This window comes from Chrysemys picta, unplaced genomic scaffold, assembly GCF_011386835.1.
Source record: "Chrysemys picta bellii isolate R12L10 unplaced genomic scaffold, ASM1138683v2 scaf3, whole genome shotgun sequence".
In the NCBI taxonomy this organism is placed as follows: Eukaryota; Metazoa; Chordata; order Testudines; family Emydidae; genus Chrysemys; species Chrysemys picta.
In genome coordinates, this window is record NW_027052710.1 from 517,160 (window position 1) to 536,441 (window position 19,282).

The 19,282-nt window shown below is 53.1% G+C and overlaps 1 pseudogene; it reads left to right on the forward strand.

Annotated features, from left to right (window-relative positions):
• Positions 1–486: 486 nt before the first annotated feature.
• On the forward strand, positions 487–1,800 carry LOC101948575 (interferon-inducible GTPase 5-like; annotated as a pseudogene).
• The last annotated feature ends 17,482 nt before the right edge of the window (positions 1,801–19,282 follow it).

Consider the following 19,282-nt stretch of genomic DNA (forward strand, 5'->3'; position numbering starts at 1 on the left):
GGTGGGAAGAAGGGCTAGAGATTCTGTAGAGAGCAGAAGGCTTGAGGCGTCTGGGGTTCTTCCTCCCTTCCCTATGGACTTGCTGAGATCTGCAAGGGGGGAGAAGCCCCATCAGGATGATTGGGAGCCATTAATCATTCCAAGCACTTCATGGAAATATTTTTATTTCTCTAAGGAAATTCTTTGGCTTCCTGTTGGGAAAATACTATTCCTTTTCTGGAATTTCACGTCACATGTTGTGTGGGCCCTTCCATCCCCAGAAAAACAGAGGGGGTGTCTCTCCTGGCATTCCTATGGGGCAGAGTTAAGGTTATGTGCTTGAGCTGAGTGGAAAGTGTCACCTTAACTCCACCTTTCCCATTTCCTGCCCAAACTCCCACTGGACCTTCACATGTGAGCTGACATCTATCTACTGTATAAACTAACCGTTCATGGAATATCTCATTGTCTTTTCGCAGGCAGACTGAGCAGTGCACTGGAGCTGCCATGGCTGGGGTAGATGCTAAAGAGCTTCCCAAGATACCTGAAGAGGATGTGGAAGCACTGAAAGCTGCTGTTGGGGAAAGGAAACCTCACCGAAGCAGCTGTTAAAGCGAAAGAGGCTCTGGAGACGGCTGATAAAATCACTCTCAACATCGCTGTCACGGGGGAGGCGGGCTCTGGAAAATCGGCCTTTGTCAACGCCATCCGAGGCCTGAAGGATAGAGATAAAGGTGCTGCTGCGATAGGGGTCACTGAAACAACAATGAAGCTCCTTCCTTACCCACATCCTAGCTACCCAAATGTAACAGTCTGGGATCTGCCAGGGATTGGGACCCCACCATTTAAACCAGACACGTACCTCAAGGAGGTGGAGTTCAGTCGCTACGACTTTTTCATCATCATCTCCTGCACCCGCTTCAAAACCCACGAATTGAACTCGCCCAGGAGATCCAGAGACAGGGGAAGAAGTTTTACTTTGTGCGCTCCAAGGTGGATGTGGATTTGGAAAATGAGAAAAAACTGTATGACGAGGAGGGAATCCTAGAGCAGACCAGTGGCCCCACAAATAGGCCACCTCCGTACAGTGAGAGTGTGATCCTTAATGACATCAGAGAGGACTGCATCAAAGGCCTGAAAACAGGAAGGGTGGCCTCCCCACAGGTTTTTCTTGTATCTAGATGGAACTTAGGCAAGTACGATTATCCCAAATTGCAGGAAACGCTTGTGGATGAGCTCCCTGGTCACAAGAGACTCACTCTCCTACGATCCCTGTCCCATGTTTCTAAGGAAACCTTGGAGAAGAAAAAAGAACAACTGCAAGCAGAGATATGGAGGAAAAGTCTGGCGTCATGCGGAGTCGCTGCTGTTCCTATCCCGGGTCTCTCCACTGTTTGCGATATCGCCATCCTGGTGACGTCGCTGAAAGAGTACTGCAGTGATTTCGGACTTGATGAAAAGTCTCTCTCTGCACTTGCTAACCGGGCTAAAATTCCCATTGCAGAGCTGAAGGCCGTTATAAAGTCCCCACTGAGTGAGGAAATAACAAAAGATCTTGTAATTAAGCTACTGACCAAGTGCGCAGTTGGGGCAGTGAAATAATCTACTTATTTGTTGAATTTTATACCTGTGGTAGGTTCTGTTGCAGCTGCAGCAGTTTCTCTCGCTACCACAAAGCTCATGCTGCAGAACTTCCTGGATGCTGCTGCTGCTGACGCTCTACGAGTTCTGGATGTGGTTATGGAGGGAGACGTTTCAGACTGAGAGAAACAGCACAAAAAACACCCGAACCCCCTGAAAGGATCAAACGTCGGCACGTGACTGAAAGGATGAAAGTAAAGACCCTGTCCCAGCTGGAGCTCGGCGCTCAGAGCTGTGGGAAGTCTCATGAAATTGCTGCTTTTCTGCATCAGGTGTGAAACTTCACCATAACTGAGCTCTGAGCCCCATTTCCACGGAGGTCTCCCCCCCACCATAACATACTGAATTTAATTCATAAAATGGGAGGTGGGGGGGGAGGGATCCTGACTGACCCTGTTCTTTGTTGTTTCTTTATTTCCCCAGCGAACGCGGCCGAGTTGTGATAAAGCTCCCCAGGGTCCCCAGTGCCTCACGCGCTCTGCAGGGAGCTCAGGGAATGGTTATTTCAGGCCCCAGCCAAGAGCAGGGCCAGGGCAGAGCCCATCGAACTCTTCACTGGGAGACAACGGGGAGCAACATAACAGTGACTTTCCCCCAGGCTGCCCCTGTCCGGGGAGGAGCCGCCTGTAACCCCCCATGGAGCCCCCGGACTGACCTTCTGCAAACGCCTCCTTCAGCCTCACCCCGGCCCTGGACCCTCCGGATCACTCGACAATGTCCTGCAGCTGGAGCTCTGGGAGCGCTCCCCATTGTGTTATCCCACCCATCTCCCTGCTCCCTTGTGCTCCCCCATCTGCCTGGAGCACCCGCCTGCTGCGTCTAGTCTTCAATTGTCACTCTCGGGGGCAGGGCCTGTCCTTCTGTTCTGTGTCTGTACAGCACCTAGTGCAACAGGGACGTCTCATAGATTCATAGATTCTAGGACTGGAAGGGACCTCGAGAGGTCATCGAGTCCAGTCCCCTGCCCGCATGGCAGGACCAAATACTGTCTAGACCATCCCTGATAGACATTTATCTAACCTACTCTTAAATATCTCCAGAGATGGAGATTCCACAACCTCCCTAGGCAATTTATTCCAGTGTTTAACCACCCTGACAGTTAGGAACTTTTTCCTGATGTCCAACCTAAACCTCCCTTGCTGCAGTTTAAACCCATTGTTTCTGGTTCTATCCTTAGAGGCTAAGGTGAACAAGTTCTCTGACAGGGGTCCTAGGTTCTCCTGTGAGACAAGAATATATTAAGAAATGCTTAGACTGATCCTTGTAATTCTGGTTTAACCAGCCCCTTATGCAAAGGTAGATTTGTCCAGGGAAGCACCTGTGTCTGGCTGTGCTATTAACCCTGTGAATGGCCCTGGATTGAAATGGAGAAGGGTCAAGATGTGTCTGGCTAATAAACCTATGTTTGATACTTGATAATTACCTCTCTCACCTGTACTCTGGGCTGTGCTCCTATTCACAGCTGGTGAGTTTGTGGCTTTAAGTGTTTGATGCTGAGTTTATGTACATCTATTGCTCCTTGATTTGCTATTCTCAGTGTGAGCCTATTATGTAGTTTATTATAAGAGCCAATGATTGAACAATTCATCTGAGCAATTGGAGACTTCGATAAATTTCAGCTGGTTTCGCCATATGTCTAGCCAGTGCGTTAGCCCCTGTCTTCCCTCAATGACCCATTGATTTGTGGCTTTTGTTTCCATAATGATTAGCGGTCCGGTTCTGCGATCCCTTCTCACCCCCAGAACGGGCCCCTCTTGTCTTGTAGAAATGATTTAATATTTCAATTGTAATAAACTTGCATTTAATTTGGACTAAAAGCCCGTGTCTCTGAATTTCACCATTGCTAAAGGCCCATGGCTTAAGGGCATTGCTCTGAGTAGACAGGAGCTCTTCCCTCCGAGTGTCACTAATTGGGGGGTTTAACGAGGGGGGGGGGGGGAATGCAGCCGTAGGGTGTTTGTGAGGAGAAGAAGCGAAACCCTGAAGCAGCAGCATCGCCAGCAACAAGGGTCGGGTCTTTACCTGAGGGGATTCTCTACAGTTCCTTAACTGTGACTCGAGCCCCCACCCAGTAACCTGGGAACCTGTATCCGCTCTGGGCACCTTTGCTGGGCAAATCTGCACCCACTCGCCAGCACAGTCACCAGAGGGTTAAACAGAAGAACTTTGTTGGTGAAGGAAAGAGGAAGGACGGGGTGAGCTGGAACAAACCTTTACTGTTCAACACCTTCCCCCATCTTCTGTCTCAGGGTGTATCTGTCACAGCCTCGACCAACTGGCCCCTGAACGGCTGATGCAGTTTGTTCTGCCTCCCAGCCCCTCACTCACAGTTTGTGGCTGCAGGAGAATCAGGGTCCCTGGGGCTCTGCCCCCGTCCTGCTCTGATGATGTCAGAAGTGGGTTTAAACCTGTGCAGGGACACGTCCATTGGGCCTTAAACCTAACGCTGCCACCACTCAGCCGTTCTGGGGTTCTTAGGATGATTTCAGCAGCTAGGACAGGGAGGCTGCACCAGAGTCTTTAGGTGAACGTAGACCCTGATCCCAGCCACTGTTCAGGCTTTGCCCAGCTGGTTCCCACCAGGGAACTCTCCAGAGTATCAGCCCCAACTACAGAACTTGGCCACATTTAACCCCAATGTCCCCAAACCATCCACAGTTGATATGTAAATTAGCTACGGCCTCACTCGGGTCTTTTTGCCCTCCAGCAGATGGCAGCAGAGAGCTCCCTCTGGTACCTCCCTCTCTCATGGACTTCAGGCCCCAGGGTTCCCAATCCTCTCTCCTGGCTCTGCCCCAATTGAGTTCCCGTCCTTTGTGTCGTCTTTTCCTGGCCTGGCCCAGCTGGGGTCACTAATTATCATTAAGTTGCCCTATCACCCCCAGCGGGGGGCTCGCTGCTAGCTCACAGGCCAGGCTGAGTTTGGCTTGCCTTAAAGGGTCGGCCAGCCTGTGACACCTCCCACAACCAACCACCCCACTACACACACAGTGCAAAGAGAGGCTGAGAGGCACCGAATCACACGTGACAGACATCACGTCAGTCACCTCATTTAACACCCGACCGGAAAGTGCTCGAATCCCCTGGGGACGAGGTCAGGATCAGAACCTGAAGCGAATCCAGGCTGGTCTGGGAATCACAGAAACCTGCCTGGGTCTCAGGGGAAGAATCTCCCAGTCACATACTCAGGTTTCTTCTTAAATCATAAGACAAAATTAAGGTCCCCTCTCCCCTCACACCCGATTTCTCACTGCCTTATGAACTATTTGTCTTTCTCCCACTGCCCTTGAATTACTGCCTAATAATGAACTATTATTTCCTAAGCCTTTCACCACAGAGATTTCTACATATGAATTAACCCTGTGATCCCTCTCTGGGCACAGCGCTGCTCCCATTGGAGCTAGTGGGGTTTGTGCCATAGACCTCAAAGGAGCAGGATTCCCCCTTTCACAGCGGGGAAAGTGCAGCACAGAGAAAACAAGAGACTTGCTCAAGATTGCACAACAACTATAGACATCGAGCTCACAATAGAAACCAGGAGTCCTGGCTCCCAGTGAAACTGCTCTACATTCAGATTTTATTACTTAATGAAGCAGCGGCAACATGCAATGCACAGTCACTGCTAAAAAGAACAGGAGTACTTGTGGCACCTTAGAGACTAACAAATTTATTTGAGCATAAGCTTTCGTGGGCTACAGCCCACTTCATCGGATGCATAGAATGGAACATATAATAAGAGTATATATAATATTATGCTCAAATAAATGTGTTAGTTTCTAAGGTGCCACAAGTACTCCTGTTCTTTTTACGGATACAGACTAACACGGCTGCTACTCTGAAAACAGGTTTCAGAGTAACAGCCGTGTTAGTCTTTATCCGCAAAAAGAAGAACAGGAGTACTTGTGGCAGCTTAGAGACTAACACATTTATAAGAGCATAAGCTTTCGTGGACTACAGCCCACTTCTTCGGATGCGTATAGAATGGAACATATATTGAGGAGATATATATACACACATACAGAGAGCATAAACAGGTGGGAGTTGTCTTACCAACTCTGAGAGGCCAATTAATTAAGAGAAAAAAAACTTTTGAAGTGATAATCAAGCTAGCCCAGTACAGACAGTTTGATAATAAGTGTGAGAATACTTACAAGGGGAGATAGAGTCAATGTTTGTAATGGCTCAGCCATTCCCAGTCCTTATTCAAACCGGAGTTGATTGTGTCTAGTCTGCATACCAATTCTAGCTCAGCAGTCTCTCTTTGGAGTCTGTTTTTGAAGTTTTTCTGTTGTAATATAGCCACCCGCAGGTCTGTCACTGAATGACCAGACAGGTTAAAGTGTTCTCCCACTGGTTTTTGAGTATTTTGATTCCTGATGTCAGATTTGTGTCCATTAATTCTTTTGCGTAGAGACTGTCCGGTTTGGCCAATGTACATGGCAGAGGGGCATTGCTGGCAGATGATGGCATATATCACATTGGTAGATGTGCAGGTGAACGAGCCCCTGATGGTATGGCTGATGTGATTAGGTCCTATGATGAAAACTCTGAAAACAGTCACTGCTGTTCCACTTAAAAAATACACTCTGTGCATTACCCTAATTAGCCACCAGGTGTCACTGCTGTGCTAATGAAGGAAACGTTACCCCGACTGGCCACCGGGTGTCACTGTTGCTCCATCAAGTATCCTGCGGTAGCCTGTTATTCTGTATACACAAAAGGAACAAGGAGTCCGGTGGCACCTGAAAGACTAATAGATTTATTTGGGCATAAGCTTTCCTGGGTAAAAAATCATTACATCTGAAGAAGTGGGTATTTTACCCAGGAAAGCTTATGCCCAAATAAATCTGTTAGTCTTAAGGTGCCACCGGACTCCTTGTTCTTTTTGTTGCTCCATCAGAAATACCCACTGCCCCATCTCCTGGGGAAGGGCAGCCAATCAAAGCTGTTGCAGGAGACAGGCAGCACCCTCCCCCTCCCCTCAGGAGGCAGAGGAGTGTTTGGGTAGGGCAGCAGGAGAGGGGACAAGAGTACAAGACCCCCCTCCCCCGAGCTGCTGGAGGAGCAGCAGTGAGACTTGGGGGACAGAACTGGTATGGGGCTGGGAGGGTGAAATTAATGGCTGGGCTTGGGGAGGGGCAGATGTGGGGCTGGGCAGGGGACAGAAAATGAATGAATTATAATGTGGGGAGAAGCTAGAAGCTCCTTTCTACCCAGCAACCAGGAGAGCCAGAGTCACCTGCTCTGTGCGTCTGGGAGAGCCGGGCACAGCCATTGTCTCTGACACACACGCCGGGGCAGGGGGAGTTCAGAAACCAGAACATCAAACCCCTCAGTATCAACTTTTCAAAAATAGCTCATGATTTTTGGACCAATCTTGTGGGTTTTGGAAAAAAATCTCATGACGTTTTGGGTCTGACTTGCAATTTCTGAACATTGGGGGCTGATATCCTGCTGGCATCCCCACACTGCAGCTGTCACAGGCTGGTCACAGGATTGGTAGTGACACATGGGATGGTGTCTCCAGCGCAGGCCCAGCTCCCCCAGTGCCGGGCCCTGTATGTTCCTGGAATGGACGAGGAGCCACCGGCTTTGGGGCAGTCATGGTTCAGCCCGTCCTACTGACTCCTTCCCATAATGCATTGCTCTGCACGTGGGACTTACCCAAAAGCCCCTGCTCCCAGTGATGGTGCTGGGCTCTCAGGGATACATTCGTCCAGAGTCCCAGAACGCACTGGTTGTCGGGGGGACACTGTACTTCTGTGCCCGTGCTGCTCAGTGCGACTGTCCCAGGCACAAGGCAGGGATGGAGCTGGTCGATCCAGCTAAGAGCTGAGATGAGCCCCTCGCTAGGGCTCTGAGAGGGGAGGTCTCAGCCCAGCGTCACTGGGCACAGCAGGGAACACGTTCAGCTGCTGGGGCGGCCACACCACACTCACGAGATGCACAATTCTCACTGGATTTTCCAAACAGACCCGCATCCAGCAGTTCCCCTTGTTCCTCATGGAGGGCTGCTGTGCGCTGCACCCGTCTGGAAATCTGACCCTTGGAACTGACCCTGCTCCACCATCCTGCAGCATGTCAGCCTTGGAGCAGCAGTGACACCTGGTGGCCAGTCTGGGTAATGCACAGAGTGTGTCCTCTCCACCCCCTACCACGGGAGCAGCAGTGACATCTCGTAGCTAGTTGGGGGGGTGCACAGAGCGTATTTCCCATGGAGCAGCAGTGATTGGTGGGAATATGTTCCTGCTCTTCCTCCAGGTTTCCTGCTGTCCAGACGCCCCCAATCACCTCTCCCCTAAATCCAGCAGGAACAGGGCTCTCGTCCTATCGCCCTCACAAGAGCCCCAAGGACAGGAGATGTGAATGAGGACAAGGGGCTGCAGGGGTAGGGGGTCTTGGCCCATCTGGGAGCGGTTCCTGGAGAAGTCTCATGGTGCAGAGCCCAACGTCTCTGGGGTGAGCTGACTCTGTGTCTGCAGAGGAAAGGGCGAGTGAGTGACTTGATCGGCTGTGGACGCTCAGGTTCCCATGGGCGAGTGACCTGCTCTGCTGGAGATGAGTTTTTTATTACAGGAGGTGGAGAAAGTGACTAGGGCAGAGGCTGCTCTGGGTTTGAGTCTGACAAACCGGGAGGAACTGGCTGAGAATTTAAAGGTGGAAGGCAGCTTGGGTGAAGGTGACCATGAAATGATAAGAGTTCATGATTCTGTGACCCTCCTGCCAGGTGGAGTCAGCACCAACAAGGGCCAGGCTCAGTATCCAGGGGTCCCTCTTAACAACACAACACAGAACCATCTCCAACCCCCACCCAGTGATCTGGGGAAATTAAACACCACCCCTGGGCATGTCCAAGAGACAGCACTTCCCCACTCACGAGCACTGAGCCTGTGTATAGCAGAGAAAACTTTTAATAAAAAGGGGGAGGAACCTGGGATTAATTTGGGAAAACACCAGACCCATGATTCAAACACATCTGAGCATGAGCAAAACTCCCGCCCCAGAGTCCTTTGGGGGCAGTGTCCTTTGCCTCGGTTTCTCATCTTGTGGTATGAAAGTCCAACAAACAAATGTCCATTTAACACGCTACTCCCCTCTCCCTCCCTCTCACAGGTGCTGTCCTTGGTCAGAAGAGACCCAGAGTCCCAAGGTGCATTCTCAGGAGATCACCTTCCACCCAGAGGGGAGGTGGAGAAACATCAAGCAACAGTTTCACTGCTGCTCACAGTTGCCACTCACCATACCATCATCTTCTGCTGCCACTTCAGTCTCTTGAGTTTCCACCCAGGTGTCAGTGATTCCAGCTGTGAGTGGGGGAACCTCACTGCTAATGCAGGCCGGCAGCTCTTCCACAGCAGACCTAAGCAGCACTTACAGCTGACTATTGCTCACTTAACAAAACAAAAGTCTCTTAATGGAGATTAAATTAGCTCTATTTTTAAACCCTGGAAAGGTGGAAGTTAATAGCACACCCAAGTCTTCTGCAGCACCCATCCCTCCCATCCAAACAAAACAAAACACCCATTCCTACATTCCCCATCTCACTTGGGGCTGGCATCAAACCCACTGCTTAGCGAGTTCAGTTCAGCCGAGGGTGAACCCCTCAATCAGGACAGGCGAAGCGCAGTTCTGCTGCCCTGTCCTCACACAAGAAGGATAACAACATTTCCTGACTCCTGCACCGAAGTGATCTGTAACCCAACACCAGCCAAAGTTGATCTCTTTGGCACCCAGCTCTGTCTGCTGGATACCTAGGGGGAGTGGGTGTGTTCATGTAAATACAGTCTGGTCCTGAAGCTTCCCCCCCATCCCCCCAGCTCATCCCTAGCTGTCACGGGAAAGCTCATGCAAACCTTGCTTACAATCCTAAGGACTGGTAGGAGAGAAAACAGTAGAATAAAAACAGTGGACTGCAAGAAGGCAAACTTCAGCAAACTCAGAGCCTTGGTAGGTAAGATCCCATGGGAAGCAAGTCTGAGGGAAAAAAGAGTTGGCAGGTATTTTAAGAGTCATTATCAAGGGCAAAAGAGCAAACTATACAAATGTGTAGGAGAGATGGGAAGTCTGTAAGAGACCCCCCCCCCTCCACCCCTGGCTTCACCAGATTTTCAATGACCTCGTAAGATCCAAAAAAATTAATTAATTGATTAAAGAATTAGCGTTAGCTTAAGTTTGGTTAAGAACAAAATATGTGTGTGTTTTAATGAAAGGCCCTGACTAGCTAGTGGGAGGAAGGGCTTGAAAATAATGAGTTCTAAGGCCTAAAGGAATGAAGTCTGGTTCAAAGAATAAGTAATGAAATAAGGGGAAGTTTTTAAAAAGAAGGCCTCTGACTGCAAATGTTTTTCAATAAGAAAAAAAGAGGTGGGAAGTGAGGAAACAGTGGGAAGTGGGAAGGAACTGCAGAACTACAATTCATTTGCAAACGTAACACCATCAATTTGGGCTTGAATAGGGACTGGGACTGGCTGGCTCACTACAAAAGCAATTTTCCCTCTCTTGGTATTGCCATTTCCTCATCAGTTATTGGGAGTGGACCACATCCACCCTGCCTCAATTGGCCTTATCAACACTGGTTCTCCACCTGTAAGGTAACTCCCTTCTCTTCATGTGCCAGTATATCTATGTCTGTATCTGTAATTTTCACGCCATGCATCTGAAGAAGTGGGTTTTTTAACCCACGAAAGCTTATGCCCAAATAAATCTGTTAGTCTTTAAGGTGCCACCGGACTCCTCGTTGTTTTTGTGGATACAGAATAACACAGCTACCCCCTGATACTCTGTATCCTAGGAACTGATGGCGGGGTTGGAGAACACAGAGAGAGGTGGAGGCCAGGTGACCTGCTGGTCTGGGAAAGAGACAAAGGACGGAGGAGGGGCATCTGGGCATGTCTGAGGTTGGGCTGCAGGAAGCAAGTCAGTCTCCTGTTTTGGGACTCGGGGGAAGAGCCCAGGGCTCTGGGCTATGGATTCCCCCAAGATGGACTTTGCTGAATGTTCCTAATTTCTGTGCTAAGAAGATCTGTTCTATGCTGTGTTCCCAATTACTAACAAACCCTCCTGTTTTACCGTCTGGCTGAGTCACTGCTGACTGCGAGTTTGGGGTGCACGGCCCCTTTGGTGCATGTGAGGCTTCCCCAGGTGTCCCATTCAGGCAGATCCACTGCAGGGAGCTCACAGTGAGAACAGGGGCTGAATGCTCCGAGTCAGACCCAGGAGATGCTGAAGCCAAGGAGGCTTGTCCTAGCGAGAGTGTGCCCTGAAGGGTGTCGCACGGCAAGAGGGGCCTGTCTGAACTTCATTCGAAGTGGTTCCAGAGCACCCAGCCTGTGCTCTCCGTTACAGTTTCCACCGGCATCTCCAAGCCTCGGACCTTCTCTTCCATCAGGGCTGTCAAGCAGCACTTAGTACAGACAAGCTCTTTTCAGCTACTCGCTCTAGCATCATAAACATCCCACAGCTCCCATATCCGGTCATCTTCACTGTCTCTTCCATGGCTTCAGTCACTGCCGCTGCTGCCTCTGTACCTGTCATAGCCTCCCATCTAAATTCTCACCGCCCCTAAAGACCAGGGGCTTCTTCCTCCCTTCTCCTTCACCAGAACTGCCACTCAAACTCCCCCTTTTACAGTTCTCTTTGCTCCACCTGTGCTGCTGGCTGACGGTTTGGCTGCCTTTATAATTCCCCTAATCAGGGAAGCCCGCCCCCTAATCAGGGCTCTGCTTCTCTCACAGCACATTGCCCTCTACCAGCCTCTACAAACTGAACAAGGGAAAAACAAAGAACACACACACAAAACCCTGCTGGGTTTAACATGGCCCACAGCTCCATCAGCTTTACTCATGGCTCCACCCGTAACCCCCATAACCAGACAAGCTCCCGATGCCAGGTCCTCCTGAGGATCCCATGACGGTGTGCTCAGAGTGAGAGGTGAGAGTCACCCCCCCAAATGTCACCACAGCTGGAGCAGGATAGATCACTGCTCTAGAGCCACCAAATCCTGTAGAATAGGTGTCGAAGCAGCTAACACATGGCTGTGAGTACTCCCTGCCCCACAGGCTGGGCAGCAGGACCGCTCTCTGAAACACGTGCTAGGGAGTCGAGTACCCGGTAGGCACAAGGGAAAGTGGATTAAGAGATTCAAAGCTGGAATATTATTGTGATGTGACCCATGTAGGCACCAAGACACAGAGACAGAGGGAGCAGAGCGATGACGACCCGGTCATCTAGTTCCTGGCTTCTTCTCTGCTCACATTTCCTCCTCCGAATCCTCTCGCTCCATTCACCCTTTGCCTGCCTCCGAACCAGCCGCCGGGATCTCTTCCCATCTTCCTCCGTGAAGTCACCAAGCAACCTCCCTGTTCCGCTGGGCTGTGCCCATGAAGTGCATTTCACCTGCAAAGTCTGCCTCGGTGACCTTTCCTAGGGATCCCCACTGCTTGGAGCTTGCGCATCATCCTCATCCCGTCACCTCTCGTCTCCATGCACTCTGCTTCCTGAGCCTGCAACCCAGCATCTCCCAACTCCCCATCCAGCTTCAGACACTAATACTATCAACTCAATAACACTGATAGACTGTGTGTGTGTGTGTGTGTGTGTGTGTGTGTGTGTGTGTGTGTGTGGTCCCCTTTCAGATGGAGAAATGCCTAAATCTTTAGCCTCCTTAGCAAATCATAGCCAGACATCCTCCGCTGAACACCGCAACACTGTTACACTCCGGCGGAGAAGATGAAAGCTGAGCTCTTTAGTTTTATGAAACTGTTGAAGTTAAATCCTCAGTCACTGGAAATACGTCTGTGTCCACTGTAGCCAAATGAACAGCTGTTGAGTTTTTTAAATACCCAGTTCAGACTTGGCTAGAATTAAGGTACTTTGGGGCTGAGATTTTCAAAGCTATTGCAGAGATGTGAATATCCCAGTGCCCTCAAAATTAATGTACATATGGCATCCAAATCCCTTTGAAATTAAATTCTTCCCTTACAAAACCTGTGTTCACCAATGCTTGCTACTGGGTAACCCCAAAATAATTCTTTTAGGAGAAGAACCCTGGGAGTTTGCTAAGAACTGGAAAAGATCTCTGTGGGATTCAGCCCTAAATTTCAACTATGAAACAGCACATTTTGATTGTTGTAACGTGAAGGAGTTGAATCAGACTTACCCAGTTCTCCCAGGAGAAGACACGAAGGGAAGTTGTTAGAAAAGCTCTGAGCTGCTTGTGCTTTTGTATGGTGTCTTACAGCACGTGGAGGGTCGGAAGCACCTTTGTGTATGATGTTCACGCTAGTTACCAACCACAGTTCATTAACGGGTAACTCCTCCAGCTGATGTCCTTGTTTTACTCACTGTTTATATGGGTCTTTTCTCAGCCTCTCCTAACATGACAGGCAAGTTATACCCTGCAGGGTCCTTTCATTTAAAAACATTACGGGCCAAATTCAGGCCTGGTGTCATTCCACAGACCTCATTGGAGATGAGTGGGGCTGGCCGGAATGCAAGAATTCATTTTCAAAAAAAATTCAAGAGTTCAGCATTTTGTTTAATTTCTTATCAGGACAAAACTGAGACTTCATCTTTTTCACACACAAAAACAAACCAGAGAGCGACACACCGCGTCCCCATAGCAGCCAACATATGGATCACTACACCGCTCCTCTGGGATCTTGGAGGTCCATGAGTCAGGCAGAACAGGACCTTGGACCTGTGACTCCCACATGTCAGGTGGGTTCCCTAAGCACTGGGCTACTGGGCGGTGTGGGGGTGTCTCTCTCTGTCCGTCTCTTTCCCTGTGACCAGAAACCCCATCGTGGAGCTGAGAGCCCTGGCTGACCATGTTTAAACTGATCTATTTCTCTAAAAAGTTTTGGTTTTGATGAATTATTATTTTTCATCAAAAAACCAACTGCTGCTGCAACATCCTCAGTGCGCTGTAATGGTGGAATTCTCCCTTGTGACTCCCGGGAAGGAGACAGCCTTGATTCTGTGAGCTCAGCACCTCCACCCCAATGGGTCTGAGCCACCTCCCATTGAAATCAAAGGGAGTCATCCCAATGAATTGGCTGGACTTTCTATCAGGACCCACAGCTTCAAATTCACCCCAGAGAGAGTGGACATTGCAAGGTCTGTGCACCATTTAAGCCTTCAAAGTAGGCTTTAAGTGCAACTTAGCTGGAGCATCGGCCTTTGTGCTGACCCTCAGCCCAGTTACAAATATCGTCCTATGGTTATTAGAAATTCAAGCCTCATCCAGACTCCAGTTATGTCTCAAATGCACTGGGACCGGGGATCAGGGAGATCATCATGGCAGAAGCTCAGATCACTGCCCATTGCAGGGTTTCTCCTACGTGGAGATGAAGGACAGCAGTGGGTAGAAGGACGCAGGGCAGGTTTGTATAAAGGGTTTGAGTTAATCCCTTGATTCTGTTCTGCCTCATCGCCATCCACAAGCAGCCAAATAAGCTATCATGTGGTGAGAAAACGCAGCTGACAAAGGGCAGAAGTACTTGAGAGATGGCGATCAGGTGTTCTTGGCCCAGGTGGAGACGGCTGTGGGGTGAGATTAGATTAGTTCAGTAACTGACCAATTTTAGGTCCTGCTGAGAGAATTTTTTCTTGGGGAAATGTTTCCTCTCATACTAGAATCATTTTTAAAGTGTAGACCACACACCAAACAGGGCTTCCTCTCACCAGGGAAGGGAGAAGAGCATTTTTCAGAGAAAAATGTAAGGCCCAGCGCATCAGGGCAGTCCATGGAGCCAGGCCTACTTACACCAGTTAAGGATCAAACCCTCACATTTATAAAAACAATGAATAAAAATAGGAAACTAAAAGCTACTTTTGAAAGTAAATCAAATAGCCCTAAAATCTGAGGTAACGTTATGAATTGGTATCGGGATGGACATGAGAGACTTTGACATGTTAGAAAAATAACTAATATTAAAAACAAAAAAACAAAAACCTGGGACATCTAATTCCAGTAACAATCGATTGATATTGAAATAAGAAAGCACTCCGTAGGTACAGCACTTCCAGGAGTGTTTGTGATGTGCTTTGAAATCCTCCTTTCTGAGGAGGCCTTTAGGACAAAGCCCTTGGTCTCCACAAGAGGGTGCGCTCACTGGAACGCTACGACAATTGAGGAGGAATATGAGGACATCTCTTAGGTCTAGGATGCTCTCAGCAGAGCACAGAATAGAGCTGAAAGAGCCCAATGACCCTACAATTCATGCCCCTAGGAACGTTCCCCTCCCCCTAACAAACAAGAGCTGGATGGACCTGGTGCTCTGGGAACCACAGAGTGGGCAGAAGAACCAGCAGAGTGGGTACCGCTGTTGGGCACTGTAGAAAAGGAATATGGGACCCTTTGCCTCGTACCAACCCCAAAATTCAGTAGGTAATAGGGGAACATTTCCCCTGACCTCCAAGGGGAGGAATGCTGGGGAGCATGGCTCATACCAGATATTATTCCAGACTGGATGGGCCAGCAGGGGTCTGGCAGGTGCCTTCAGGAAAACGGAGCGCACGTCCCACACCCCCTGTTTCTGCAGCCTGCTGCTTGTCTGGTGCTCAGCACTGCAGGTGTTTCACTGGAGCACCCAGCACTTTGCTGATGGTATAGTGGGTTGTAAGGTTACACAGATGGCACTTGGATGTGAAGAAAAACAGCAGAAAAGCCTGACCAGAGGCTCCGATTAGCCAGAGGCGCAGGGCTAGAGCTAAACGAATCAATGTAAATTCCGTGTGACAGAAATAACATCCCTGGGAGCGAATTTCACCCAGGAAGGGGGACAGGTAGCTCACAGAAGGGCTGCACCCATCACCAACACGCCTAGCTCAGCAGCGGGGGCAGGGTACAAAGACCCTTGGCATGGCGCTGAGCTAGCGCGTGTCTGGATAAGGCAGGGAGGGGGAGGGGAGGAATGGGGCAGGAGATTTCACCTGATGGAGGGAGGAGGGGGCAGCTTGGCTGTTTGCCAGGGGCTGAGGGGGTGGCTGGGCCTTTCCGGGGTGGATATGGATGGCCCCGGAGAGACAGGGAGGGGAGGATGCCCAGCCATGGCCAGTGTCTGGGAACCCCTGATGTGTCACCCCAGTGGGCCCTGGTGAGGAAGGGAGAGGGGCTGGCTCTGTTTTCGGTTGCCCCTGCAGCCCATCAGGGTCTCCGTAGCCCAGGCACCACGTCTGCTCAGCCAGGGGTCAGTCAGCAGCGGGTGGCTTTGCACAAACCCCAGCTCAGCCCAGGCTGGTGGCTGGCTGCATGGGCTGTCTGAAGGAGGGAGTCTGTGCAGGGAGACAGGGCAGCAAAGCCACACACCGTGCCCCCAGGGCTGGGCTGTAGGGGGAGCCCTGTGCAGGGATTTCCATCAAACTCTGCTCCTCTCAGCCTCAGGGTGTGGGATACACCCCTTGCCCCTTTATCACTAATTATCACTAGTGAGGTAGCATTCTCCTGGGCTGGGATCAGCACCCTATTGTGCTGGCACCTGGTGGCCAGTTAGAGTGATGCACAGAGTGTGTTTCCCTCCTGGAAAATGCCATTTGGTGCCTGCCTCACCCCACATTGAGACCTATGTGCGGGCGTTGGCGAGGGTGGTAGGGCCTACGGCCATCGTGGCGGCCTCCAAGATGTACGGGAAGGCCGTGTTCTTCCTGGCGTCGGTGGCCGCTGCGCAGGAGGTGGTGGAACGAGGCCTGGCGGTGGGAGGCGTGTTTGTGCCCTTGGAACCCCTGGAGGATCTGGGCGTACGGGTGCTCTTGACCTCCGTCCCGCCCTACCTCCCCAATGCCGTCCTGTTGCCGGCCCTCTCCACCCTGGGGAAGCCCATTTCCATTCTGAGCCCTCTCTCGTTGGGTTGTAAGGACCCTGCCCTCCGGCACATCCTGTCTTTCCGCCGGCAGGTCCAGCTTCAGCTTTCACCGGCGGCGGGTGCCGGAGTGGCGCTCGAGGGGTCCTTCCTGGTGCCCTACCGGGGGGCCCATTATCGGGTCCACTATTCGACGGGGGAGGCCCGGTGCTTCCTCTGCCGGGCGCCGGGGCATGTCCGGAGGGACTGTCCCCTGGCCCGGCCTGGAGGGGCGTCCGAGACCCCCGGGGCCCGGGAGGGTGCCGGCCCTGTCATCGCTGGCAACCCTGGCGGTTCGGACACTGCTGCTGCCGCCGCCCCTCCTCCTTCTGCCGCGGTTCCCGCTCTGGCCGTGGAGACGGCCGGGCGGGCGGGCCTTGCCGTCGCCGACCCTGGATCGGCGGGGCATGTGGAGGAGAGGGCGGGGCGGCTTCCGCCGGCCGCGGGGAAGGGCCCGCCCCAGGGGGAGGTTTCCCTCCCCCCTGCTGTCCCTCCGACCCTGCCGCCCCGAGCCCCGAAGCCATCGCCCTTGCCCTCTGGCCCTGCCCCTGCTGACCGGCCCTCCACCTCCTCTTCCACCTCGGGGGGCTGGGTGACCGTCCGGGGGAAGCGCGGCGCCCGCAGGTCGAGGGCTCTCTCCCTCCCCTCTGATGAGGAGGGAGAGCAGGCCCCCCGAAAGATGCCGCGGGGGGCCGACGTTGTTAGTTCTGTTTCCGCGCCCCCGGACGGTGCCCAGCAGGAGGTGCCGGCCATGGAGACCGTGGATGCCGTGGCAGCGGCTGGGGAAACTTCTGTCCCCTTTGTTGAGCCCACACCTGAGGAGGCTTCCGTAGCGGTTCTCCCGGCCCTTGCTCCGTCCGTGCCCCCCGCCGCCGCCGCCGATGCCGGGGCGGCCTTTGTCTCCGTGACTGGCGGGGAGGTCGCTGGGGCCGAGGGGACCGCTTTCGCCTCCATCTTCGATGAGATCGAGGCCCTGGGTCTGACCCCGGTTACCCAGGGGGAGGACGACCCTCCGCCAGCGGGCCCCGATCCGGTTGCTGGCTTAGTCCCGCCCCCTTCTCCTGCTCCCGGTTCCTCGCCCCACTCTGCCGCTCCCGACTTAGTCCTGGGAGAACCCTTAGTCCTACCTGCCAGCCCGGCCGCGACTCCCATCTCGTGCACGGCCGCCGAGCCCCTCGGGGCGACGGCCGTTGCTGAGCGGCCGGTTCCTGCCCCCGATCCTGCCCCTTCCATTGTTCCTGCCCCTGAGGCTTCCCCTGTCCCTGCTGCCTCCGTCCCCTCGGATGGTGACCTTGGCCGAGGGGAACCGCAGTCTAGCGGCTTGGCAGCGGGAGATTGGGAGCCCGTTCCCGTCCCTGATCCTGTCCCCTCTCCTGCCCACGTCCCTGTTCCCGCCTCGAGCCCCGCCCCTACTCCCGCCCTTACCCCAGATCCTGTCCCCGAGGTGTCTCCTTCTGCCACCTCTGGTGTTACTGCCGCCCCCGGGGTTGTCGCATTTCCGTTGCCTGCAGACAACCCTCAGGGGGCGGTTTTCGTGTCTCCCCTTCCTGCCACTGTTGGGGCTGCGTTGTTCCCTCAGCCGCTTTCTCCTTTGCCGGGGATGGGGACGGGCTGCCTAGCGCAGCAGCGCCGGAGCTCGGCCCCTTGTTTGTCCATCACTGTGGGCCGCGAGGACCCTTCAGGGGCCCCACCGGAGGATGGCGGCGGCTTAGCCGCTGCCTCCCCCTCCGCGCTGCGGGATGAGCTGCGCCTCTTTCTATTGGATTCCCGTGGTTCCCAGGGTAAGGTGAAGCTCGCCCTTCAGCGCTGGGGGGACTTCCATCTCGTCCTCCGGGCCGTGAAGGCGCTTTTGGGGGAGGGGCGGGGGTCCGGTCGGCGGGACATCGCGGCCTATCGGCGGGCCCACAGATTCCGCGACTCCCTTTTGACCTTCGGAGTCGAAACCGGGATCTTGCGGGCCCGCTGGGGGCCGATGATCCCTCCGCCCGTGAGGATCTGCCCCAGCCCTCCGTATGACAGCTACCACCTTTGCGTCGTTGAACACCCGGGGCTGTAGGGTGGGTCTCCGCAGGAGCCAGGTGCTCTCCTTCCTTCGGGAGGGGGGGTACTCTGTGATTTTCCTGCAGGAGACCCACACGGCTCCGGCCGTCGAGGCTAGCTGGCGGCTGGAGTGGGAAGACGGGGTTTATTTTAGCCACCTCAGCGCCCATTCGGCTGGAGTGGCCACCCTGTTCTCCCCGGGGCTGCGGCCTGAGGTGATGGGGGTCGCTGAGGTCATGCCAGGCTGCCTGCTGCACGTCCGGGCCCGTGTGGAGGGGCTGGTTCTGAACTTGGTCAACGTCTATGCCCCGACCACGGGCTCGGAACACGTGCCTTTCTATCAGCGGGCGGCGGCCTTCCTCGGCACTCTGGATTCTCGCGAGTGCCTGGTCCTGGGCGGGGACTTTAACACCACCCTCGAGGACCGGGACCGCTCCGGGCCTGAGTCTTCCCAGGCAGCCGCGGGCGTCCTCAGGGAGATCGTAGACCATCACTCCCTGGTGGACGTCTGGCGCGAACACCACCCGGACGACGACACCACCTTCACCTATGTCCGGGTGGAGGACGACCGGTCGCGCCACTCCCGGTTGGACCGCATTTATCTGTCCCGTTTTCATCTGGCGCGGGCCCATGCCTCCAGCGTCCGGCCGGCACCATTCTCAGATCACCACCTGGTGACCGTGACGGCCTCTCTCAGTTCCGAGCGGCCGGGGCCGGCCTATTGGCATTTTAATAATAGTTTGCTGGAGGACGTGGGCTTCGTGGCATCCTTCCGGGAGTTC